Raw genomic sequence first — 21,068 nt, forward strand, 5'->3', positions numbered from 1 at the left:
CAACGCCAGCCTTATGAAAGCCTGGACCGTAAGGCGCCTGCTGACAGCGCCTAAAATAGCGCCTGGCACGTCGGACTGGCAGATTGGCTCAACAAGCACTGAATGCACTGACTTAGCTTCTGAGAAATGAAACGGCGCCCATGGCCTCATCTTTTCATGATGCAGTCAACCAGCTTCACGCCACCTACTCTTGGTCTGGTTCAGTGTCAAAGGGCAATGCCCGGACAGATTCACTTCCGCTGGTTGGTTGTTTTCTGCATCATTCAAAAAGTCAACACGATATAAAAAGATACGCGCAGGAGCTCTTCCTGTATCTATTCCCAATCGCTCCGTTCCCCTCTGCCTGCTCCAGGTACACATCTGTATTAGTTTTCTGTTTATCCATCCAGCATTTCTCTATGCAAATATTAGCAAATTCACCTACATATGTTCACAACCCAATCTTTCTTACATAAAGATACCACACTGTCTACACTACTTTCCACCTGTTTCTTGTACTTGGCAATGTACCCGGACATCATCCCACATCAGAATGTAGATCTTCCTCACTCTCTTTTTACAACTGCACAGCATTCTATTGTACACATACACCATCCCTCAACTGCTCCCTGATGACTGATGGACACTGGGTGGCTTCTGATGTTTTGGTGTTACACGCAAAGCTTCAGTGATAACCGTGTACACATGTCATTTCATTACATGAGCAGGTGTATGTACACGGAAGATTCCCAGGCCAGGACTGCACATCTTTAATACTGATTCACACTGCCAGATTCCCCTCCTATAGGTTGTTAAAAAATATTGTTAGGTGGCTATAAAGAGGTGGTGATGCCTTAAATGTATGTGTGCAGCGTCGGTCACTAGAATTTTTCCCATTCTTGTCAAGGGGAATGCTAACCTAATTCTTCACTTTCATTAAACCCTGGCTCTTTTAAAATTTAAATCAATGCAGCATCCCCTGATGGTGGTCAGTTCAGTTTTCCTATTCTACTTCTATCCATCAATTCTTTAGGCTAACAGATTTTCCTTCTAGCAACTTATTAGAGGAAAACAGGCTTTCTAAAAAAGCCTAGTTAATACGGGGGGAATTAAATTTTTATAAGAGTATTCAGGGGTTCTCAATCAGCAGCAAATTTTTTTTTTCATCACAATATCCAAAATGACATGGAAAGAAAAACATAAATGAATATTTAAAATCTTTATTCATTCCAATTCAGGGCACTCCCCCCAAAACTAGTTTATATTCTCAGAGTTTTTAGTAATTCATGACTCTTTTTCACAGTGAGAACCTAAAATTAGAAAATGATGCCTATTTGCAGAATTAATGAAAAGGTCCTTTTCCCACTCCTTTTAGAGACAGCATGAGGAAACAACATACTTTCACATGACAATCTCGGCTTTCAGGAAATTGACCCTCTAGCTTAGGATATTTATCATAGTCAATGAGCACAACAGCAATAATCTGCTTTTGTACCACCACGGTTTGCTAAATACAAGTATACTAGACTAAATTCATTCCTTTGTTTGATATACAGTTGACCCTTGAACAACGTGGCAGCTGGGGTACCAGCCCTCCTGGAAGTCGAAAATCCAAGTATAATTTAGAGTGGCTCTTCCATATCTACAGTTCTGCACCCCAAGGATCAACCATCCACAGATCAAACAACTGCAGATGACATAGTACTGTAGTATTTACTATTGAAAGAAAATCTGCGTATAAGTGGACCCACGTGGTACAAACCCATGTTGTTCAAGGGTCAACTGTACTTTTGTACCATGCCTTCAATATACTTTAAAACCATTTGGCACGGACAATACAATATCCTTTCCTGTGCTAGTGATTGTGAACTTCAATTCCAGGGACAGTTTGTTAACCTTAATCAACAACTCATACTCCATCCACCAAAGACATGCACAAGAGTATTTTTAGCTGCTGTATTCATACTAGCCCCAAACTGGAAACAAACAAATGTCCATCAAGTGTAGAATGTGTACCTAAATTTCATACAACCGAACACTACACAGCAATGGGGAAAAATGAACAATTTATATACGCAACAACATGAATGAATCCTACAAAATGTAAGTATGATTCCATTCATGTGGAATTTAAATCAGGCAAATCTAATTTATGGTGACAGAGGTCAGAATGATGATTACCTTTGGGCAGGGGGACGTTGTTCCAACTGGGAAAAGGGGACCAGGGGCCTTCTAGGGTGATGCAAATGTTCTACATCTTGATCTAGGTGGTCGTTACATGGGTTAAAATTTTTGAGATTTGTGAACTTTATGTAAATTATACCTGAGCTGGTCAGCTAGCATCCTAACCAAGAAGTCCTTACTCAACAAGTGGCAACTAGAAGCACTTCTGCTGTCCACGTTTGAGTAATACTAGATCCTCAGCAATGATTTTTTTTTCTTGACGAAATTCGTGGCTTACTAGCATGATAAGTGTTAAGAATGGGGTAAAAAAAATTTTAGGGGCTTCCCTGGTGGCGCAGTGGTTGAGAATCTGCCTGCCAATGCAGGGGACACGGGTTCGAGCCCTGGTCTGGGAAGATCCCACATGCCGCGGAGCGACTAGGCCCGTGAGCCACAACTACTGAGCCTGCGCCTGGAGCCTGTGCTCCGCAACAAGAGAGGCCGCGATAGCGAGAGGCCGGCGCACCGCGATGAAGAGTGGCCTCCGCTTGCCACAACTAGAGAAAGCCCTCGCACAGAAACGAAGACCCAACACAGCCAAAAATAAATAAATAAATAAAAATTAAAAAAAAAAATTTTTAGATACTCCCTATCCTGCTTCATACTCTGCTCTCAGAACATGCTGGGAAAAAGGTATGGTTTCTATACTTTTTGTTAGGGATCAGCAAACACTGCTGATCCAATCCCCTCCCCTCCCTGCTCTACCAGCCACTAGGTCCTCCTTCCTATCACACCAACCTCTTCTCCGCACCTGGATGGCTCATCTCAACCCTCTCCCTTGATGAGGGGACAACTGGCCACTTGGGAAAGGAGGCTCCCAAAACAAGCACTGCCTCAAGTCCCCACATCTTTGCCTCGTTCCCAGGACCCAGGGATGGAAGGTCCGTCAGCCAGAGGAGCTGACTACAGGGACCCCAGGCACAGGCACCCCTTCAGAGAAGCCTGGAACTCCTCTAGGTGATAAATCTTCCAGAAGGCCTTAGCTCTTCATCCCACTTCCTCTCTGCCCCACCCACCAAACACAAACACACACCCACAAAACCATCCTAAAGTCTCTGCCCTCCACATGCAAACAAGTAGTTTCAACAAAAATTCATTCATTCAACAAAAATTCAGAGTTTGGGCAAAATGTTGAAGATAAATTTCTTCAATACGTAAAGATTTACGTATTCCAGGGACTTCCCTGGCCCTCCGGTGGTTAAGACTCCACTGCTGGGGGCACGGGTTCGATCCCTGGTTGGGGAACTAAGATCCCACATGCTGTGCGGCCAAAATAAATAAATAAATAAATGCTCTTTTAAAAAAAAAGAAAGAAAAAAGACTTATCTATTCTAGGAGTGCCTGTCATAGGAATGACAATATTTACTGAACGATACTCTTATCAGAACTTACCTCTCTCACCCCCTCTAAATCAATTAGTCACTGAGGCTAAGACAGAGGGAAGAACCCAGGAGGCACCCATGATGCTGGGGAACACCCAGCCCCAAGGGGAAGGTCAGGGTAAAGGGGGAGGAGTCACCCCACAGCCCTGATGGCCCTTTCCCAGCAGTGGCCCCTCCCCGCGTCCCAGGCTGGCCCAGAGGAGCAGGAGGGGTGAACATCCAGTCCCCTCTCCCTCCTTACTCCTGGGAACCTGCTGGAAGCCCACCTACTGCTTCTCTCCCCTAAACCAGCGTGGCCTGAGTCAGAGGTTCAGAATGAGGAAGCCCTTTATTGCCACATACTACAGCCCTCCATTAGCTTTTCTCAGGAATAAAGCTAATATTTTGGTCTCCGTCCGTCTGAACCCTCAGCCCGACTTCTCAACTGGTTCAGAGCTCAGGTGGGAAAGGCTGTGTTGTTAATGGGCCCGCACGCTTCACACACGGCCCCCGGGGGCCTGGGGCAGGTTTGGTGGGAAGGCAAAGAAGCCGGGAAGAGGCTTCACCGGGGCCCCTGCATGATTCGGAGAATGCGCCCATCACAGGGGCCTCTGGGGCGGGAGCGCCTGATATCCACCCACAGGTGGTCAATGCTTGACTTTTTCCTTCTTTTGTTCTGGAACAATAGGTATTTCCTAGACAGGTAACCTGAGAGACCCAGCATTTAGTCTCCTTGAATAAAACACTAGAGTCTCAAAAAACAAAATGAAATCAGGGGAGAGGGATAAATCAGGAGTTTGGGATTAAAAGATACACACTACTATATATAAAATACATAAACAACAAGGACCCACTGTATAGCACAAGGAATTATATTCAATATCTTGCAATAACCTATAATGGAAAAGAATCTGAAAAAGTATATATATATATATATACACACACACACACACACACACACACACACACACATATATCTGTGTGTGTGTAATATATCACTTTGCTGTACACCTGAAACACAACATTGTAAATCAACTATACTTCAATTAAAAAAAAAAAACACGAAATCAAAAAGACTCTCAAAAAAAGTCCTCAGCTAGCTCTAAATGGCATTATGAACATTTATGGAACATATAAAATGCAAGGTTAAACCCAAACCTGCTGGGTTTAAAATGAATTGACTGCCTCTTTCTGGCAAGTGTACAATTTTTCTAACCAGTGTCAATGCTCAGTCTGCCCAACCTACAGGTTGACCTACAGGTCAAGTCCAGTGTGAGGCAACCCCAACCTGTCTCAACTGATCCCGTAAACCAAATCATTTCCAAATTTCCATCTCATCCTGCTATAGAGCCACAGTTTATGCCTATAAACTTTGAATCCTCCTGCTCCAAGAACGAGAGATAAATGAACAAAATCAGAGCAGCTCCCTAAAGCTATTAAACATGAAGCAATGCGCCTTAGAGATCATTCAGTTAGTCCTTCTTCCTCGTTCCTTGTATGAAGCAACTGTAGTGACATAAAGTAAATTCAGGATATGACCTGACCACACATGGGGAAACCAAACAGGAACTGGTATTAGAGGATATTAAAAAATTATTAATTGTGTTAGTTGTGATCATGTTATTTTAGTTATATGGGGAAACTTCCTTCCTTCCTTCCTTCCTTCCTTCTTTCTTCCCTCCCTCCTTTCCTTCCTTCCTTCCTTCTTTCCTCCCTCCCTCCCTTCCTTCTTTCTTCCCTCCCTCCTTTCCTTCCTTCCTTCCTTCTTTCCTCCCTCCCTCCCTTCTTTCTTCCCTCCCTCCTTTCCTTCCTTCCTTCCTTCTTTCCACCCTCCCTCCCTTCCTTCTTTCTTCCCTCCCTCCTTTCCTTCCTTCCTTCCTTCTTTCCTCCCTCCCTCCCTTCCTTCTTTCCTCCTTCCCTCCCTTCCTTCTTTCCTTTCTTCACAGGACAGGATTAATACTTAATCCATACTAAGTATTATTAGGGGTGGAATGTCAAGATACCTATTTTTTAAGTTGAGAGGTAACTGACATATAACATTGTGTAAAATTACAGTGTACAACATGTTGCTTTATGTTGCTTTGATACACTTACATACTGCAGTACGATTACACTGCAGTGTTAGCTAACACCTCCAGTGCCTCACATAATTACCATTTCTTTCTTGTGGTGAGAACATTTACCATCTAGTCTCTTAGCAACTCTCAAGTACATAGTAGAGTATGTTAGCTATAGTCACCATGCTGTGCATTAGATCCCCAGAACTTATTCATCTTCTAACTGCAAGTCTGTACCCTTTGATCAACATCTCCCCAGCTTCCCCACCCCCCAGCCCCTGGTAACCACCTTTCTACTCTCTGCTTCTACAAGTTCAGCTTTTTTAGATTTCACATATAAGTGATATCATACAGTATTTGTCTTTGTCTATCTGACTTATCTCTAGGTCCATCCATGTTTTTGCAAATGGCAGGATTTCCTTTTTTCTCATGGCTGAATAATACTCCATTTTATCAATACCATATCTTCTTTATCCATTCATATGGTGATGGACACTTAGCTTGTTTCCATGTCTTGGTTATTGTGATTAATGCTGCAATAAGATATCTTCAATTTACTTTAAAATATTTTAGCATTTTTTACAAATGGAGCAGTTAAATAAGCAAATGAATGAATGAATAGCTGTCTGACCCAAGGGACACACACCTGGTTAGTGGAGGAGCTGGGTAATAGCCAAGCATCCTTTCTCTAATGGTTTACAAGGGACCCTTTACAGTGTTTTATACTCTCAACACCAGAGCAGCTACTCAAGGTGACCGCAGCCTTTCAGAGGCCCATTTGGGCTCCGCCCACTCAGCTTTGGAGGGGCCCTGCACGGTCCAAATTAGTGTGGCAAAGTGGGCTTTGATGAAAAGAGTAAGCTGCTAGATTGGACTTCTTCTCAGATCCAAATGACCAAGGCATGGCCAAACAGTCATTGAACACTGGTCTGAGTAGACATCTGCTCCAAGTTTCTACAACCATATCAGTGTACCAAGAAACTAGAATCTCTCATCACGTAATAACACGACCTAACAGAATTAGGGTATATTCATACAGTAATAACCAGGAACTGCTTACTATGTACCAGGGACTATTCTAAGGGTTTGACAAGAACGATCTCAGTTAATCACTGCAACATCCAAAGAGGCTTTTGTCTCCATCATACAGAGGAAGGGACCGGAGCACAGAGAGTTTGAGAAAGTTACCAGGACCAAGGAGCCCTAAGGGACAGCATCACCCTTTAGGATGACTCTGCCGTACGTTCTCCTTGTGCCATAGTCACAGCCGATGTTTTTCTCTGGGAGAAATGGTCCAGGGATACTTCTCATTGCTGTCCTTAAAAACAGTACAAAAGAATGAAAACAAAAGGTAAAAGAGAAAAAACAGAATCCGCCCCACAGGCCCAAACAAAATGTCCGATGTTAGAAAAATCTTTCACTTTGTTTTTGTCATGAAAAATTCAAACCATTCAAGTGCCCGCCTAACTCTCTTCTCCAAACAAATCTGGACTAGGAAGGCAGGCAGCTCTGTGATTTCCCCTCTAGAGAACTATCTGAAGGCTCCCCACTGGACAGCAGAGACCCAGGCTGCCCACTGAGCCTCTCACCCCGCTGTGATGGGCAGCTGCCAGTCACTCCCTTCAAGGGCTCTGAGTGAGTTTCTGCAGAAAAGTCTTCACACACATGCACAGGAAAAAAAGGAGGATGCAGTCAACCTTCCAATACCTTCTCTAATGCTTCCAGTACTGACAATGACTTTGAATGAACCTTTACAGTTAAATTACATCATTAATGTTGTGTCTTCAAAGCTAAAATGAGATACAAGACTAAAAAATTCAATTTGAAACAACTGATCCTAGAAAAGGTGAGGTGTCTTAGGATGAACTGGGGATACTGCCTGTTGGAATGGTCCCATTCCAGAACCCTTTCTCTCCATTAATCCAACAGGAATAAGTTAAGGGTGTCTGGTGTAATCTTAGAAGAAGTCACAGAATTCTCAAAGGATGTCAAAGTCAAACCAAAATACAGCACATGTAGCATCTGAAAGCATGGAGGGAAGGGCAGACTAAAAACCAGATCAACAAGAACCAAGAGTTCTAACTCCAAAGGGTTCAGTAATTATTGGCATGAACGTTTCTGCAAAGGCCTTGATCACAAAAAGAAAAAGGATTTTTATCTTGGCTACTTTCCCTATTTGAAAAACCTGAGTTTCCTCAAAAATTAGTAGGCTGAATGAGGAAGGTAATAATTAAGGCAAAGAGGCCATATTTCCTATCTGCCATGGAAATGAACAGTGGTATCTACAAATAACAAGAGCCTCTCACACGGAACAGCTTCCTTTCACTAGCTGGGAACTTCTCGTTCCTTCCCCAAATTTATCATTGTTAAAATTAGTATCTGACATTCACCAAATGCCAACAGCAGGCCTCTATCTGCTATTATGACTACATCATTTGTTCACCTCTGAGCTGACTTCCAAAGCATTGTTAACTTCGGCCCAGAAAACAACAGTCAGGCAAGAAGATAAGGAAGGCAATTTGAAGTTATACTAACAATAAAAATAAATTAGTGATATAATTTTCAGCCGTTGTCAAGGGCATGCTTTATGGTTTTTACATTAAAAAGACTGGGAACTCTTTTTCTTTTTTTTTTTTTCTTTTTATGACTTCAGACAGTGCAGATGTGACGGTTACAATGGTTAAAGGTAAGTCAGGAAAAGACCTTGGGATAGTCTCCTGTCTAAAAATGTGTGTTGACATTACTAAGCAATGAAACTTTGAAAACCCAAAGGCAAGTCTGTCTATTCTGCAGCCCCGTCGTGTCTTCCCTTTTCTCACCCATATTTTGGTGCTAAGTATCTCACAGTTGGGAATGGCAAGGCCAACATGGAAGCCAGCCAAATAACAAGAGACAGAAAGCCGAGGCCTGTCTTTCACCCCAAAGAAGCCATGACAAAAATGGCAGAACCAAAGCTAATTCTAACTAAACTCTAGCCATGCAGTATTTAAACCAGTTCCAAGGTGGTTTCATTTCAGAACTCTCACATTAACTCAACTAGCATATTCTCTTCCTCAAAGTCGAAGAGACCAGGGAAACGGAGATTTCCACGGTCCTTCTCATGCCTGACTATATAAGCACAACCCATGGTTCATGCCTCCAGGAAGGCAATTACAATATTATGTTGTAACCACTAATTTCTATGCTTGTCTGTCCCTTCCCCTCCATGACAGGGCCCTCAAAACGCCAGCGACACCATGTAACCATCTGTTTGTTTGACAGCAGCGCCTGGCTCAGACTGGACATCCGTCATCTCTGTTCCACAAATACTGAATAAATCTTTATAAACACAGAATCTCTGAGAAGACTTTCTGCTCAAAAATATCCTTCCAACTCAAGCCAAAATTTCACTATTAAAGGTTAATTTCTTTGGCTCTGTCTTCCAGTTTTTAAAGTAGATCTCTCTGAAGGTTGTCACTGCTTTCTCATCTGCTGTGAGCTAATATATAAAGGGAATAAAAGAAAATGACTCAAAGAGAAAGATTAAAGAGGAAAGAAACAGTGAGGAAGGGGTGGTGGAAAGAGTGAAGGAAATGAGAAGAAAAGATAAGGTGGGAAGGAGGCAAAGACACACCCGCCTTCTTCAGTTCTGTCTGGAATCCACCATCACAGCCTCCTTTCCTGGAGAACTGTGGACATTCCTGGGTGTATTCACTCCTATTGTGCCTCTTCTTACAAATGAAACGGAGGAAGCGGGTTTTCACGGTCCCCAAAATGCTCAACAGCGGCTGCAAGTTTCTTTTTGATTTTTTTCTCCTTTTAGAAAAGAAAGCAAAACAAAAGGAGAGAAGAACACTCCACACACCACCTTTCACGACCTCAAAAAGCAACATCATTAGACTTTGGACGTGAAAACTCTGCCTGCAGGTCAATGTTCAAGGTTTGGGGTGACAACTAAAAACAGTGACCAGGAAAGGAAGGGCTTTGCAGATCCAACTGAAATAAAACATTAGGAGAATGAAGTTCCGCTTCTGTATAACGTTTACAAGAAATCAAAGTTCTAAGAAAAGCAAATTACTAGGAAAGACTACTTTAATAACTCCTTGAGCATATGGTTTAAATTTTATGGAGTTTTCGGTCCATTCTAATTCATTAATAAGACCTGGAGAATTATTACCGCTGTGTTTTTATGCCGTCAAAGAGATCCTCTTTTATAACTTTAAATGCAAATTGCAAATTTACATTTTTTCACCTTTCTGTGCAAGAAAATTCAATTTATACAACTTCCAATCCATTCTATGTTCTAGAGATTTTACTGAATCTGACTATTAGCAAGTGCTTCTCGGGTTATTTGAGGGTTTTAGTTTCCATCTTTGAGTACAGCGTAGAATAAAAAAAAGTAAGCTTAGATGAGAGAGGGGGAAAAAAGAGTCTGCCATTTGTCACATCAAACTAAACAAACCAAAACAAACAAACAAACAAAATGTATATCTATATATCCTAAAGGACTAAAATACAACAAGAGTGACAGGAGGGAAAAAGGGGGAACAGCTCTACTCTTTCGTAATTACTACATATTTTAAAAGAGACTTTTATGAGGAGTTAGTTACAAGGGATAAACAAACCCCAGGCCAGGGAAGCCCCATCTCTGCCTTTCATCAGATTTAAAGAGAAGTTCCTGCTATAAAGTAAGACACGTCAGGCCACTAAATTCTTCTCCATTTTGTTTAGACAAACAAAATCTCCTCAGCCTGCCTGGTATCAAAGACACAGCAGGAGAAACGAAGGAACTGCAGGCCCCTCTCAGGACTCGGGGACTGTCAGGTTCAAGTGCAAACCACTCAGAACACAGCTCTGCAGCTTGTTCATGCAACAGATGTTGACACCGACGATGCTAACAGAAGGAGGGAGGATGAACAGTAAGAGGAAAACTCCACAGCTGTCATCACAGCCGAACCCTCACATGCAGGCAAACAATAAGATGCACATTTCAGGCGTATCAATTTCATCTCCGTAGCGCACTGAATGGTGATAAAGCTTCCAGCAGATATAAAGGGATGTGCATTCACAAAATAATTGTAAAAACATGTGGCTCTTGCTGTCTGGCCTTCAGTGAATAAATGCACCCACATACGAGCACTTTCAATCCATGTGAAACCACAGCAAACAACCGTTCTGGTCTCTGAGAGGCGCGCAGCCTTTTTACCCACAGAAAGCACCTGTCATATAACTTCAAAAATGAGTTGCAGAAAAGAAAAATAATTTTAGCCTGTGGGATACAGAACAATAAATAGTCCTCTGACAGCCAGGCACTGGGCTTGGGATAACAGCTCCTGGGAGATGTAGACAAGGGTGCCTGACATCTGTTCTACCCAGACGACGGTCTCCCACCCATGAGGGGTGCATGACTCCGTTTTAACAGCTGGGAGGGGAAGACGGGAAAGATGCCTGCACCAGAAGGCTGAGGTCTTGGGAAAATTCCATGGAAAACCAAAATCTGATGCAAGTATTATGTCTTTCTAAAAAAAAATGAAAGTAACATAGTGCTGTTTGAGGATACGGTTTATACTCGGTATCCAAAGGCAAGTCTCTTTATTTTTTGTTGTCTAACTGAAGTCAAAACTACTAACTGTGTGGTAGACTGGGGCAAGGCAGGAAGGAGAGAGGCAGGCTTCCTCTATGCTACGGGGAACAAACCCATCACATCTCTACCACGATGCCTCAAACTTCAGAAGTTATGGCGAGAATTTTAAATCTCAAGGTTAGTGATCCCTAGCCCGACTCCAAAAATGTAGACCCACTACCCCTGCTAAGAGGTCAGCAGTAGTGGACAAATTTCATTACAATATGTAGGTCCCAGACCAGTGAAATGAATAGAAAGGGGGTCCCAGCAAACAGGAAGGTGACAAGGCAAAGATGTGCCCAGGGAGCCCTACTGATAGAATAGCCTGGGCTTAGAAACAGGGTTTTCTTAGAAGCTGAACATGCCATTTAAGAAAGGAACTGAATTAATGTCCTGGGGGAGTTAAGCCTTTTCATCCTTCCAATTCAGAGAGGACAGTAGCCAAATATATAATTCCATCAGGGCAGAGGACAAACGAGGCTGTTACCTGATGTGAAGCAAAGGACCAGGGTTGGAGAAAAGAGGTCAAGAGCTGCTCAGAATGAGGATTCTTCTCCAAGGCAGGTCTGAGATCAGGGGCCCAAGGTGAAGAGGATGAGGACCAATGCCCAAGGTGCAGGGGAATGACTTCAGCTGCCGGAATCACTCTATAAGCCTGGCTTGGAGCGGGGTATGCAGGAAGTGATCACAGCAGGCCTGACTTCTGTCCTTGGAAGGGGCTGCTTCCAAGGTTGGCCCTTGACTGGCACCTGAGAACTTGGATTTGCAAAGGGTTCCCACCATGCAAACTGCAGAGACTGGCTCCTTGTCCGACACTGTTCATGTATCAGTGTGGTTCAGGTCTGAGTAGGACAAAAAGGTGAGGTAAGGGAGAATTTGCTCCCCACCTGACTACTAAGCTGGGACATTGGTGTTCGATGTCCCTGCCCTCAGACTGGGACTGACACCATTGGCTCTCCTGCTTCTCAGGCCTTCGGACTCAGACTGGAATTATACCACCACCTCTCCCGGGCCTCCAGCTGCTGACTGCAAATCATGGGACTTCTCAGCCTCCATAATGACATGAGCCAATTCCTTATGATAAATTACCTATCTATCTAACTGTCTATCCACCTATCTATCTATCTATCTATCTCCTTTTGGTTCTGTTTCTCTGCTGAACCCTGAATAATACAGGAATATTATTTAATAGGTTTGAGGCTATTGCAAGGAATTTTTTAACTTTTCAGTTATGGATGGAGATTTGCTAATTTACGTCCTTAAATTTTTGGAATCATTAAGCAATAACCTGTTAGGTGCTATTATCCCTAAAGCCACCAGTTAATTCAGGGCTAGTAATGAAGGTTCACAAGTAGTGGAAGAACAGCCTGGAATACAAAAGCCAGGACCCCAGCCTACTTCACAGCTTTGACTGGACCCAGCCCTGCTCCAGCCCCTGATAACTACAGCAGTGGATAGCTATGGGGCACCCATCATCTGGACTCAGTGCCAGGCCTTTCACACACATTATCACAAAACCTCAAACCCTGAAGGACTCTCCCATTTTACAGATGGGATTCAGAAAGGCAGAGCAATCTGTCAGAAGTCACAAGTCAAGGTGTGTCTGGTTCCAAACCCCACACACTCTATATCATCACTCTGTGGCCAACTACAATTTGAGAAACACTCCAACAGACTGGGTTTTGTTCAGAAGAAAAAAAATTTTAGGGCTGATTATTCAAGGTAAGACAACTACAGAAAAGCAAGAGAGCTTTTCCCTGTTGGCATATACAAAAATACTCAGTATCACCCTAGGCCTTTGGAAGTACTGAGCGCACCCTGAGAAGAACATACCCAGCCCAGGTGATACTCCAAAGACTTAAGGAAAAGTCGCTGAAATTCAGGGCAGCAGCTGCCTCTACGGTAGGCGACCACATAAGTGTCTCATTCCACTCGAGCTGAGGATAAAATTGTACTACGCCTATGAAGGCTTCCACGATGGGTGAAAGGTTTATGTTGAACATCTGCTTTCCTTCTGGGAGTCTGGAATTTGGGCACAGCCAGGCAGAGGTGCCTACATGATCAGCCCCAGTAAAAACCCGGGCTGCTGGGTTTTAACCTAGCTTCTCCAGTAGACACCATCTCACACACAGGCTCACAACTTATTGCTGGGGAATTAAGCTCATCCTGTGTGGCCCCACAGGGAAAGGACCCTTGGAAGCTCGCACCTGGTCTCCCTGGACTTCGCCCCACGTGCCTTTTCCTTTTGCTGATTTTGCTCTGTATCCTCTCACTGTAATAAATCACAGCCACGAGTAAGACTATCTGCTGAGTCCTGTGAGTTCTCCTAGCAAATCATCAAACCGTGGTGGTCCTGGGGACCCTAACCCAGGGGGCTTCATCCCTATCTTGTGAGTGACCAACTAAGCCGCGGTACCACAGATGCTCAAGATCCAACCCTTTGCCGTGTAGACCAGGAACGCACGTCTCCCGTCCCATTGCACCAAGGAGGGATGATACTTCAAACTCAGAGGCACTCACAGATCCGCCCAGACTTGGACAGCAGGAAGCGTGGCATCCTGAAATGCTTGCCTAACGGACAGGTAGTCCTCCCATTGACACGGGGACGCTAAACACAACCATTCACCAGGTGAGGCCTGACCGCTCGTAGCACCCGGATGAAACGGAGCTGAGAGTCGGCCAGGAGCAGGGCCGCAAACGTGTTATCTGTTCTGCAGGTTCATCACTCTGCGTGTTAGTCAGGGTTCTGCAGAGAAACAGAACCAGTAGGAGATACAGAGAGATACAGGAGGAGATTTATTATAGGAATTGTCACGCAGTCATGGAAGCTGAGAAGCCCCCCAGTCGGCTGTCTGCCAGCAGAAGAACCAGGAAAGCCAGAGGTGCGATTCAGTCTGAGTTCAAAGGCCCGAGAACCAGGGAAGCCAATGCGTGAAGCCCCAGAGTCTGAAGGCCCAGGAACCAGGAGCTCCAATGTCCCAGAGCAGGCGGAGATGGACGTCCAGCTCAAGAGCCTCAGGGAAGGCTCTCTGTTATGCAGTGTACTGATTCAAATGCTAATCTCCTCCGGAAACACCCAGAAATAATGTTTCACCAGCTATCTGGGCATCCCTTAGCCCAGCCAAAACGTATTACTGCAGAAAACGCTCTGAATCCATGGCTTTGTTTTTCCTTCTTTTTGGTGGTTTTTATTCCGTGAATATACAACAAGTGCCCGCTTCTTGGAGAACCACATGTAAGGCATTTTGGGGAGACACTAACAATAAGGTCCTGTTCCCCTTCAAAGCACGTGAACCCTGAACAAGTGTTCCAAAATTCCATGAGTTGGAACTCCCAGATTCTGCTTCCCTTGGCCCAATTTCATCCTTCTTTTGTTGACAATCATCAAGGAATATTGAGGAAGAGAACTGTAAGAAAACCTAAACTATTGTGTTTGAAAAAGCAAATATAAAAAATATCAAACCCTTCAATCTGAGAAAGGGGCAAAAAAACAAAAATGAATACCATGCAACCTGGAACAGGAAATGAGGGCAGAAAGAAGAATACCAATCGTTGGTAATCAAATCCTGTGGTCTGCAGAAGGGCACTGTGTAGTGAGGAGAATAAGCAGCAAATCTCCAGGAAAGTGTGAGGCATCGAAGTAGCTGAGGCTAAGAAAGGTATTCGGCTGGGAGACCAGGGGATCTCCACAACCCCTCTCATCTCTAAGAGGAGAACAGCACAAAGAGGGTAATTCTGAGGCTGGTTGAGATGAAACCTCATGAGCACCGGGTGTGTGGTCTGTGGGTTTCTCCCTGGTGATATGATGTCGTCTGTGCCCCACCCATTCCCTGCCCCCTCCCCAATGCCCAGAATGCATCTGGGCACAGTCAGTGGTTCTTTTCAGTTATCCAGTGAGAGTTCAGGGATTGTTCAGTGGCTACGTAGCATCTGCATTTACTTTAATTGAGTGGGCTTCGCACAAGACTCTCTCCAAGGGTCTCCCCTTGCTGTGCAGGCTCTCCCAATTACTAACGTATCTCCATCCTGGGGGCGGATGGCTGGAATCTGGGCTTCCATGGCTGCCAAGCGTGACCTCTCCCCCAGTGACAGCAGAGCACAGGTGACAAGGAAGCCATGAGGCTGGACGACAGGGAGTCTTCAGGGAGCGAGCAATCCCAACATCTCCAGCAGCACAGGGAAGTGCTGGCACCTGACACCATCCATCCGTCCATCCGTCCATCCATCCTTTCATTCATTCATTCATTCCCACTTTGGAGGGAAAGTAAAAGACTTCAAACCTGGCCCCAGCCCCCCAGTCGGACCTGCCAGAGACCCAAGAACATTGAGACAGCAGACAAATGAACCCCGGAATCACCCACAGCATTGCCTGCAAACGACCGTGGGCTGATGGAAAAGGCTTCAGAGTCACAGCCTCACACGGTTGGGAAAACTCTAGAGCTGTCTCCCCCCACCAACAGGGGCACGTTCCAGTCGGTCTCTGTGGGCCCAACAGCTCCCCACAGCCCACTGTCACCAAAGGGGAAGAAGTGGCCCCGGTCGCTGGGAGCAGCATTACCCCCTGTCCCCAAAGAGCCTGCAGAATCTGGAAACCAGCCTTCCTCAGATTCACCCCAAATCCTTCTTCCTAACGCAGAATGCCAGACCCAAAGGGTCCCCGCAGCCAGCTCTGCTCAAGGAGATGTGCTGAGCCTTCTCGGTCGTCTTTTCCCAGATGTGACCTGACTCTCCAGACCCCAACTCGTGGCTGAAAAGAAAGTCACAGTTGGGGGTCATACAATGTCAGGAAAAAACAGTGGAGAGCTGCAAGAGGCTGAAGAGAACGTCTCCAAGTCCTCACTGAAGGCGAGGGAGTCGTAAATCTTTTATTTATTTATTTTTATTGAAGTATAGTTGATTTACAATGTTGTGTCAGTCTCTGCTGTACTAAATCTTAAATTGCAATATAGAAAAGATGGATAATAGCCATCAGTCCTACCTTTCCTAAGCAATCCCTTCGGGGAAGCAGAAAATTAGGCGAAAAGTTAAGTGTGGTCATGCAGGCAAGACGAGAGGCCTGCAAAGCAGGGACATTTCCCCACGTCCCTGCCCTAGGGGGAGAGAGACACACATTCCACCCACCAATCAGGCTGGCTCTCTGAAGAGTTACACCGGCTTTTCTTAAGTATTGGTGAATCTTTTAAGCAAATTATTCCTTGTGGAGATGGGGACCATTTATCACCTCTTGGTGGTGTGTGATTAACCGGTTCCCTTGGGGGTGTCTGAGGATTGGTCCTGCACCCCACTCAGTACCTAGGTCCCGCACCCCACTCAGTACCTGGGTCCCAGGTCTCTACATTATCTCCTTTCATCCCAGTGACTGAAGGATCCCAGCCTCGGATTCACTCGGACACGACTGCAAGCCCAGCTCCCTCCCATTCGGTAAGGAACCAGCTAAGAGCTGATCCCGATGTCCACTTCTGCCCTCAAAAGCCAGGGATGACAGCACAGTTGTGAAAAACAGCTCGGGGGCTCCAAGCAGCATACTGTAGAGTTGATGCGTGTTTGATTAACTTTCCCACAAAACTCCCTTTACCATTTTGGTTTATTGTTTTCATTTCTTCTTCCTTTCTCTACTACAGTAATAAGACACCGAGACCAAGGTGGAGGGAATACCCATTTTGGCAAATAAGAAAATGAGGCCAAGCTCCTGATTTGTTATGCAAAAGCCCCTAAAAGCATTTAAAAATATGAATCACACTGAGACACAAAAGCTCCAAGACTGCCAAGCTCCAGAGGGAAGCAAGAGAGAAATCCAACACTCAAGACACGTGGGTTCCGGCTCCAGCTCTGCCCCTGGGAAGGTCTGTGGTAGTTACAGCCTGAGCAGCTCTTGGACCACCGTTTCTTCATCTGCAAAGCCGGCAACATCTTGCCTCATTCCCAGACTACCGCGCTTGGCCCGCAAGTAGGACCAGGGGAAAGTCGTGTAATTAATTCAAATGACTTGGGGTGAAGGCTAATTTGATTTAGTGAAGCTCTAGATATTCTGAAGCAATCTGATCCCTTCCATGTTCATCAGAAGCAAAACCTCAGGGCTGAGGGGCGCTGTCCCCCCGTCACACTGACATCAACCCTCCTGCCAGCAGGGCTAACTGCCCCACGATGCCTGGTTCTCTTACAGAGCCAATGGCTGCCCTGGGGGCCACATTTATCACGTTGCTTTGCCGAGCAATCCCTCTCTTTATGGTGAGTACCAAGGTCAACATCAGGTTAATCCCCTCCAAATGCTCACAAATTCGAAAAGAGCCGATCTGAAGTGATAAGGGGTTTTGACGATTATCCTGGCTGCTGACTTGTGTCCGAGAGAAAAGGGCAAGAGAGAGAAGGGACGTGTGTGTGTCTTCATCACTGTGGCTGGCGGTGAAAATGAGGCAAGAAGTCAGAGGCTGCAAAGAGTAAGAGGAGAAAGCAAGCAAGCCAGATAGAATGCGGGAGCCAAAACGAAAGTAGGCGACCCACGACCACTTAAGGGACCCCCGCACTGGGGGTGGTCCTAGAGCTGCTGCTCTAGGAGCTGCTTGCCCTTGGTCCAGGTGGCCCACGGGCTACCAAACCAGTAAATTAAATCCAGTGAATGCAAACAGTCGTGCACACACAGCCCAGGTACCTGCCAGAAGGGAAAGCTCAGGAGACTTGCAGCTGCAGACACAACTGCCTCTGCCCTTGTCTTCCAGGTGCACCTGTGGGGTCACCTTCCTCAGACCTGAACTTGGTGCCGACAGTTTGCCAGCCCCTGCGCTAAGTGCCGGGCACACCAGGATGGATATGTCGAGTTACAGGTGTCAGGAGAGAGACAGCAGGGCTGGGAACAGCCACTGTGACACTGGGTGGCCAGGAAAGAGTGCTCCGAGGAGGTGACATTGCAACCGCGTGAGGAGCAGCCAGAGAGGCCGAGGGGTGGGGGGAGGAGGAGACAGAAAAGAGGGAAGAGCGGGTCCAAGGCCCAGAGCTGGGGAAGCGCCCGGGTGCTGGAAGTCAGGGGCTGCAGGGGCTGGTGAGGGAGGCGTAACTGCAAGAATGAGAGGGGGGCTGGGGAAGGGGGTAGAGGCCCCACATCGGAACCCCTGGGCCAAGGTAAGGATGTTGGGTTGTGTTCTGCACGCGGTGGGAAGCGGATGGAAGCTTCGGAACAGGACGTGCCTTGATCAACTGCCGTCTTCCAGGACGGTGATGATGCTCCCGTGAGAGCATCGTGAGGTGACATCGAAGAAGGACAAAACAAGGGACTTCCCCGGCGGTCCAGTGGCTAAGACTCTGCGCTCCCAATGCAGGGGGCCTGGGTTCGATCCCTGGTCAGGGAAATAGATCCCAGATGCCACAACTAAGAGCCTGCATGCCACAACTAAAGATTCCGCATGCTGCAACTAAGACCCAATGCAGCCAAATAAAATATAAATAAATAAATAAATATATTTTTTAATGGAATAATTAAAAAAAGAAGAAGAAGAAGGACAAAACGAAAGGGGGGGGGAGCACTGTGAAGTTACTGCCTCCGCCCAGGAGAGAGAGGACGGTGCCTGGGATTCAGGTTGCGGAAACAGAGATGGGGAGGAACAGACAGCTTTGAGGGATGACACGGGGCAGAACTCTGAAAGTGGAATAAGAAGCTTCAGTGAGAAAGAACGGTGAGGTCCGAGTCTTTAGCGAGTGTTTACTTGCAGCAGCCTAAAATCCCTCAGTCCAGTTCCCGAATCAGGAGCCCAGGTGAGACGGCTCCCAGGAGCCAGCAAGGATGCTCAACAGGCCGGACAGAGCCCAGCACCTTCCTGCCAAGAAAGCGTGAGTTCCATAAAGCTAGGAGTGTCCTGCTAGCCCTGTGACAGCTCCCAGAGAGGAAAATAAGTGAAACCGAATGAAGGAAGGGGAACAGCCTCCAAGGCTGCTGGACAAGGACAGCCCAGGCTGGCTCTCCCTCACCTCCCAGCTCTGCCTTCCACCCTCCAGTGTCCTGCCCTCTGCCCCAAAGGACAACTCAGCAAGTGGCACTGTAATAGGGAAGAACAAATCTGACTCCATATTAGATCTGTTTCTTTCACTTTAATCTTTGTATTCTATTGCTTTTGCTTAGAGTTAAGAATGCTGTCTATAGCCTAGTCTCAAGGCTTTGACCTTTAAGAGTGTAACACTTTTCCATTCCTATAGAGATAAGAAGTTGCAGAACAGAGAATATTTGTTTTGTTGGAGGTTTACAGGAACATCCTGACCTGACCTACCTGGACCGAAGATTCCTGCATCAAGAAGTCTGCGACAACGAACCATGCCCCTCCCTCACCTTGCCTTTAAAAATGCTTTGTTGAAAGCCTTCGGGGAGTTCAGGGTTTTTGGGGGCATGAGCCACCTGTCTCCTTGTGTGGACCTGCAGTAAACCTTTCTCCACTCCAAACTCTATGACGTTTCAGTATTGTTTGGCCTCACTGTGCGTCGGGCGCATGAACTTGCATTCGGTAACAGCATCACCGGCTTCCATGGGTGACAGTCAGAAGAGGAGAGAGCAAAAGAGAGAGGTCAGGGTATCACTTGCCTGCCCCCTCCGTGCTTCGGTCCAGGGTTCTGGCAATGGCCTTCTCCCCACAACCATGGTTCCCTCTGGCATCCATCCTCCAGGGCTCATGGCCTCCTCTCTTTGCCCCTTTGCCAGGGGAGGGGGGAAGGGCCCTAGACCTTGGGCGCCCAAATCTGTCGCTGATTCCCTCCCCCACCCGCTTCGGTCATGAGCCCTTCCATTAAAGTCTCCTCACTGGAAGCATCTAGAGTGGGTCCCCTTCCTGCTGGGATCCCATCTGAAACATGAGGGATGCCCAGGTGCCTGGAAAACCCCCGAAACCAGAAACACAGCAGCCCATCTAGCACGGGGACGTGCCTTCCCGGTATCAGGGGTTGACTCCACATCCAGTCCAACTATTCCAAAGCGCAAAGATGTCTCATTAAAGAGGAGTTGCTGCAGTGCTCAAAATAACAGCTTCTCACGCATAGTGTGCTAAAGAGGAAATTGTAAAGTAATAGCAGGATTGGCTAAAGTTAGCTAAAGTTAAAGAGTTGACATATACCTGGCATGGCCTGGGCCCCAGTACAATCACAGCGAGCCTGGATTCTTTAAGAGCAGGAGGAGAATTTTCTAGTTATTATTTCCAATTCTTCCACCAACACATTCAAGAATATAATTCTTAATGCCGGATTTTATAGTCTTCTTGTCGTCCTACACAATCTGGGACAACTGATACATGACATTTGCTTATTTGGGAGGAATCCTACCTTAATCTTGCCATGTATTCACTTGTTTAACAAATCCTTATCAATATTTGTTGATACTGGCAGGCACTGGGCCAACCTCAGAGAGAATGCAAGATACAGTCCTTCGCCCTCAAGGAGATGAGAATCTAGTTTTGAGGAATGAGATAAAGAAACACACAATTAAACGCAAGGCAATAAGAGGAGCTCAGAGCTCAGTACGGCAGCTGGGGGAAACTTTAGGAGGGGCGTGTCTTATCTAGCATCGAGGAGAGAACAGGGAAGGTTTCCGGATGAAATGAAATCTAAGCAGAGGCCAAGAGATGGGCAGTAGCCAGCCCGAGAGAGAAGATGGGGGGGTCAGGTTGGACCCACATGCGTAAAGCGGAAGAGGAAACATGACACAGCTCTAGGCGTTCAGAGCGGCTGAGGCAAACTATGAGCAGGACAGAGGTGAGGAGGCTGGGGGTGTGGGTGACACCTTGTGAACGGCCTTATCAGGAGGGAAACCATACAGTTTATCATCCAAACAGGGACACACTAAGCGGGACACATGTGCACTGGGAATGCCCACCT

At 46.1% G+C, this 21,068-nt stretch overlaps 1 protein-coding gene and 1 non-coding gene across 3 annotated transcripts in view; both read right to left on the bottom strand.

Moving 5' to 3' along the window:
* The window catches only part of CAMK1D (calcium/calmodulin dependent protein kinase ID), a 416,310-nt gene that overhangs the window by 334,114 nt on the left and 61,128 nt on the right, over positions 1-21,068 (bottom strand). The gene's annotated exons all lie outside the window — the stretch shown is intronic.
* Positions 794-923, bottom strand: LOC114236037 (U6atac minor spliceosomal RNA). The gene has a single exon (XR_003622079.1). It is a non-coding gene; the product is annotated as a U6atac minor spliceosomal RNA (small nuclear RNA).

Source organism: Balaenoptera acutorostrata, chromosome 3 (assembly GCF_949987535.1).
Source record: "Balaenoptera acutorostrata chromosome 3, mBalAcu1.1, whole genome shotgun sequence".
NCBI classification, from domain to species: Eukaryota; Metazoa; Chordata; class Mammalia; order Artiodactyla; family Balaenopteridae; genus Balaenoptera; species Balaenoptera acutorostrata.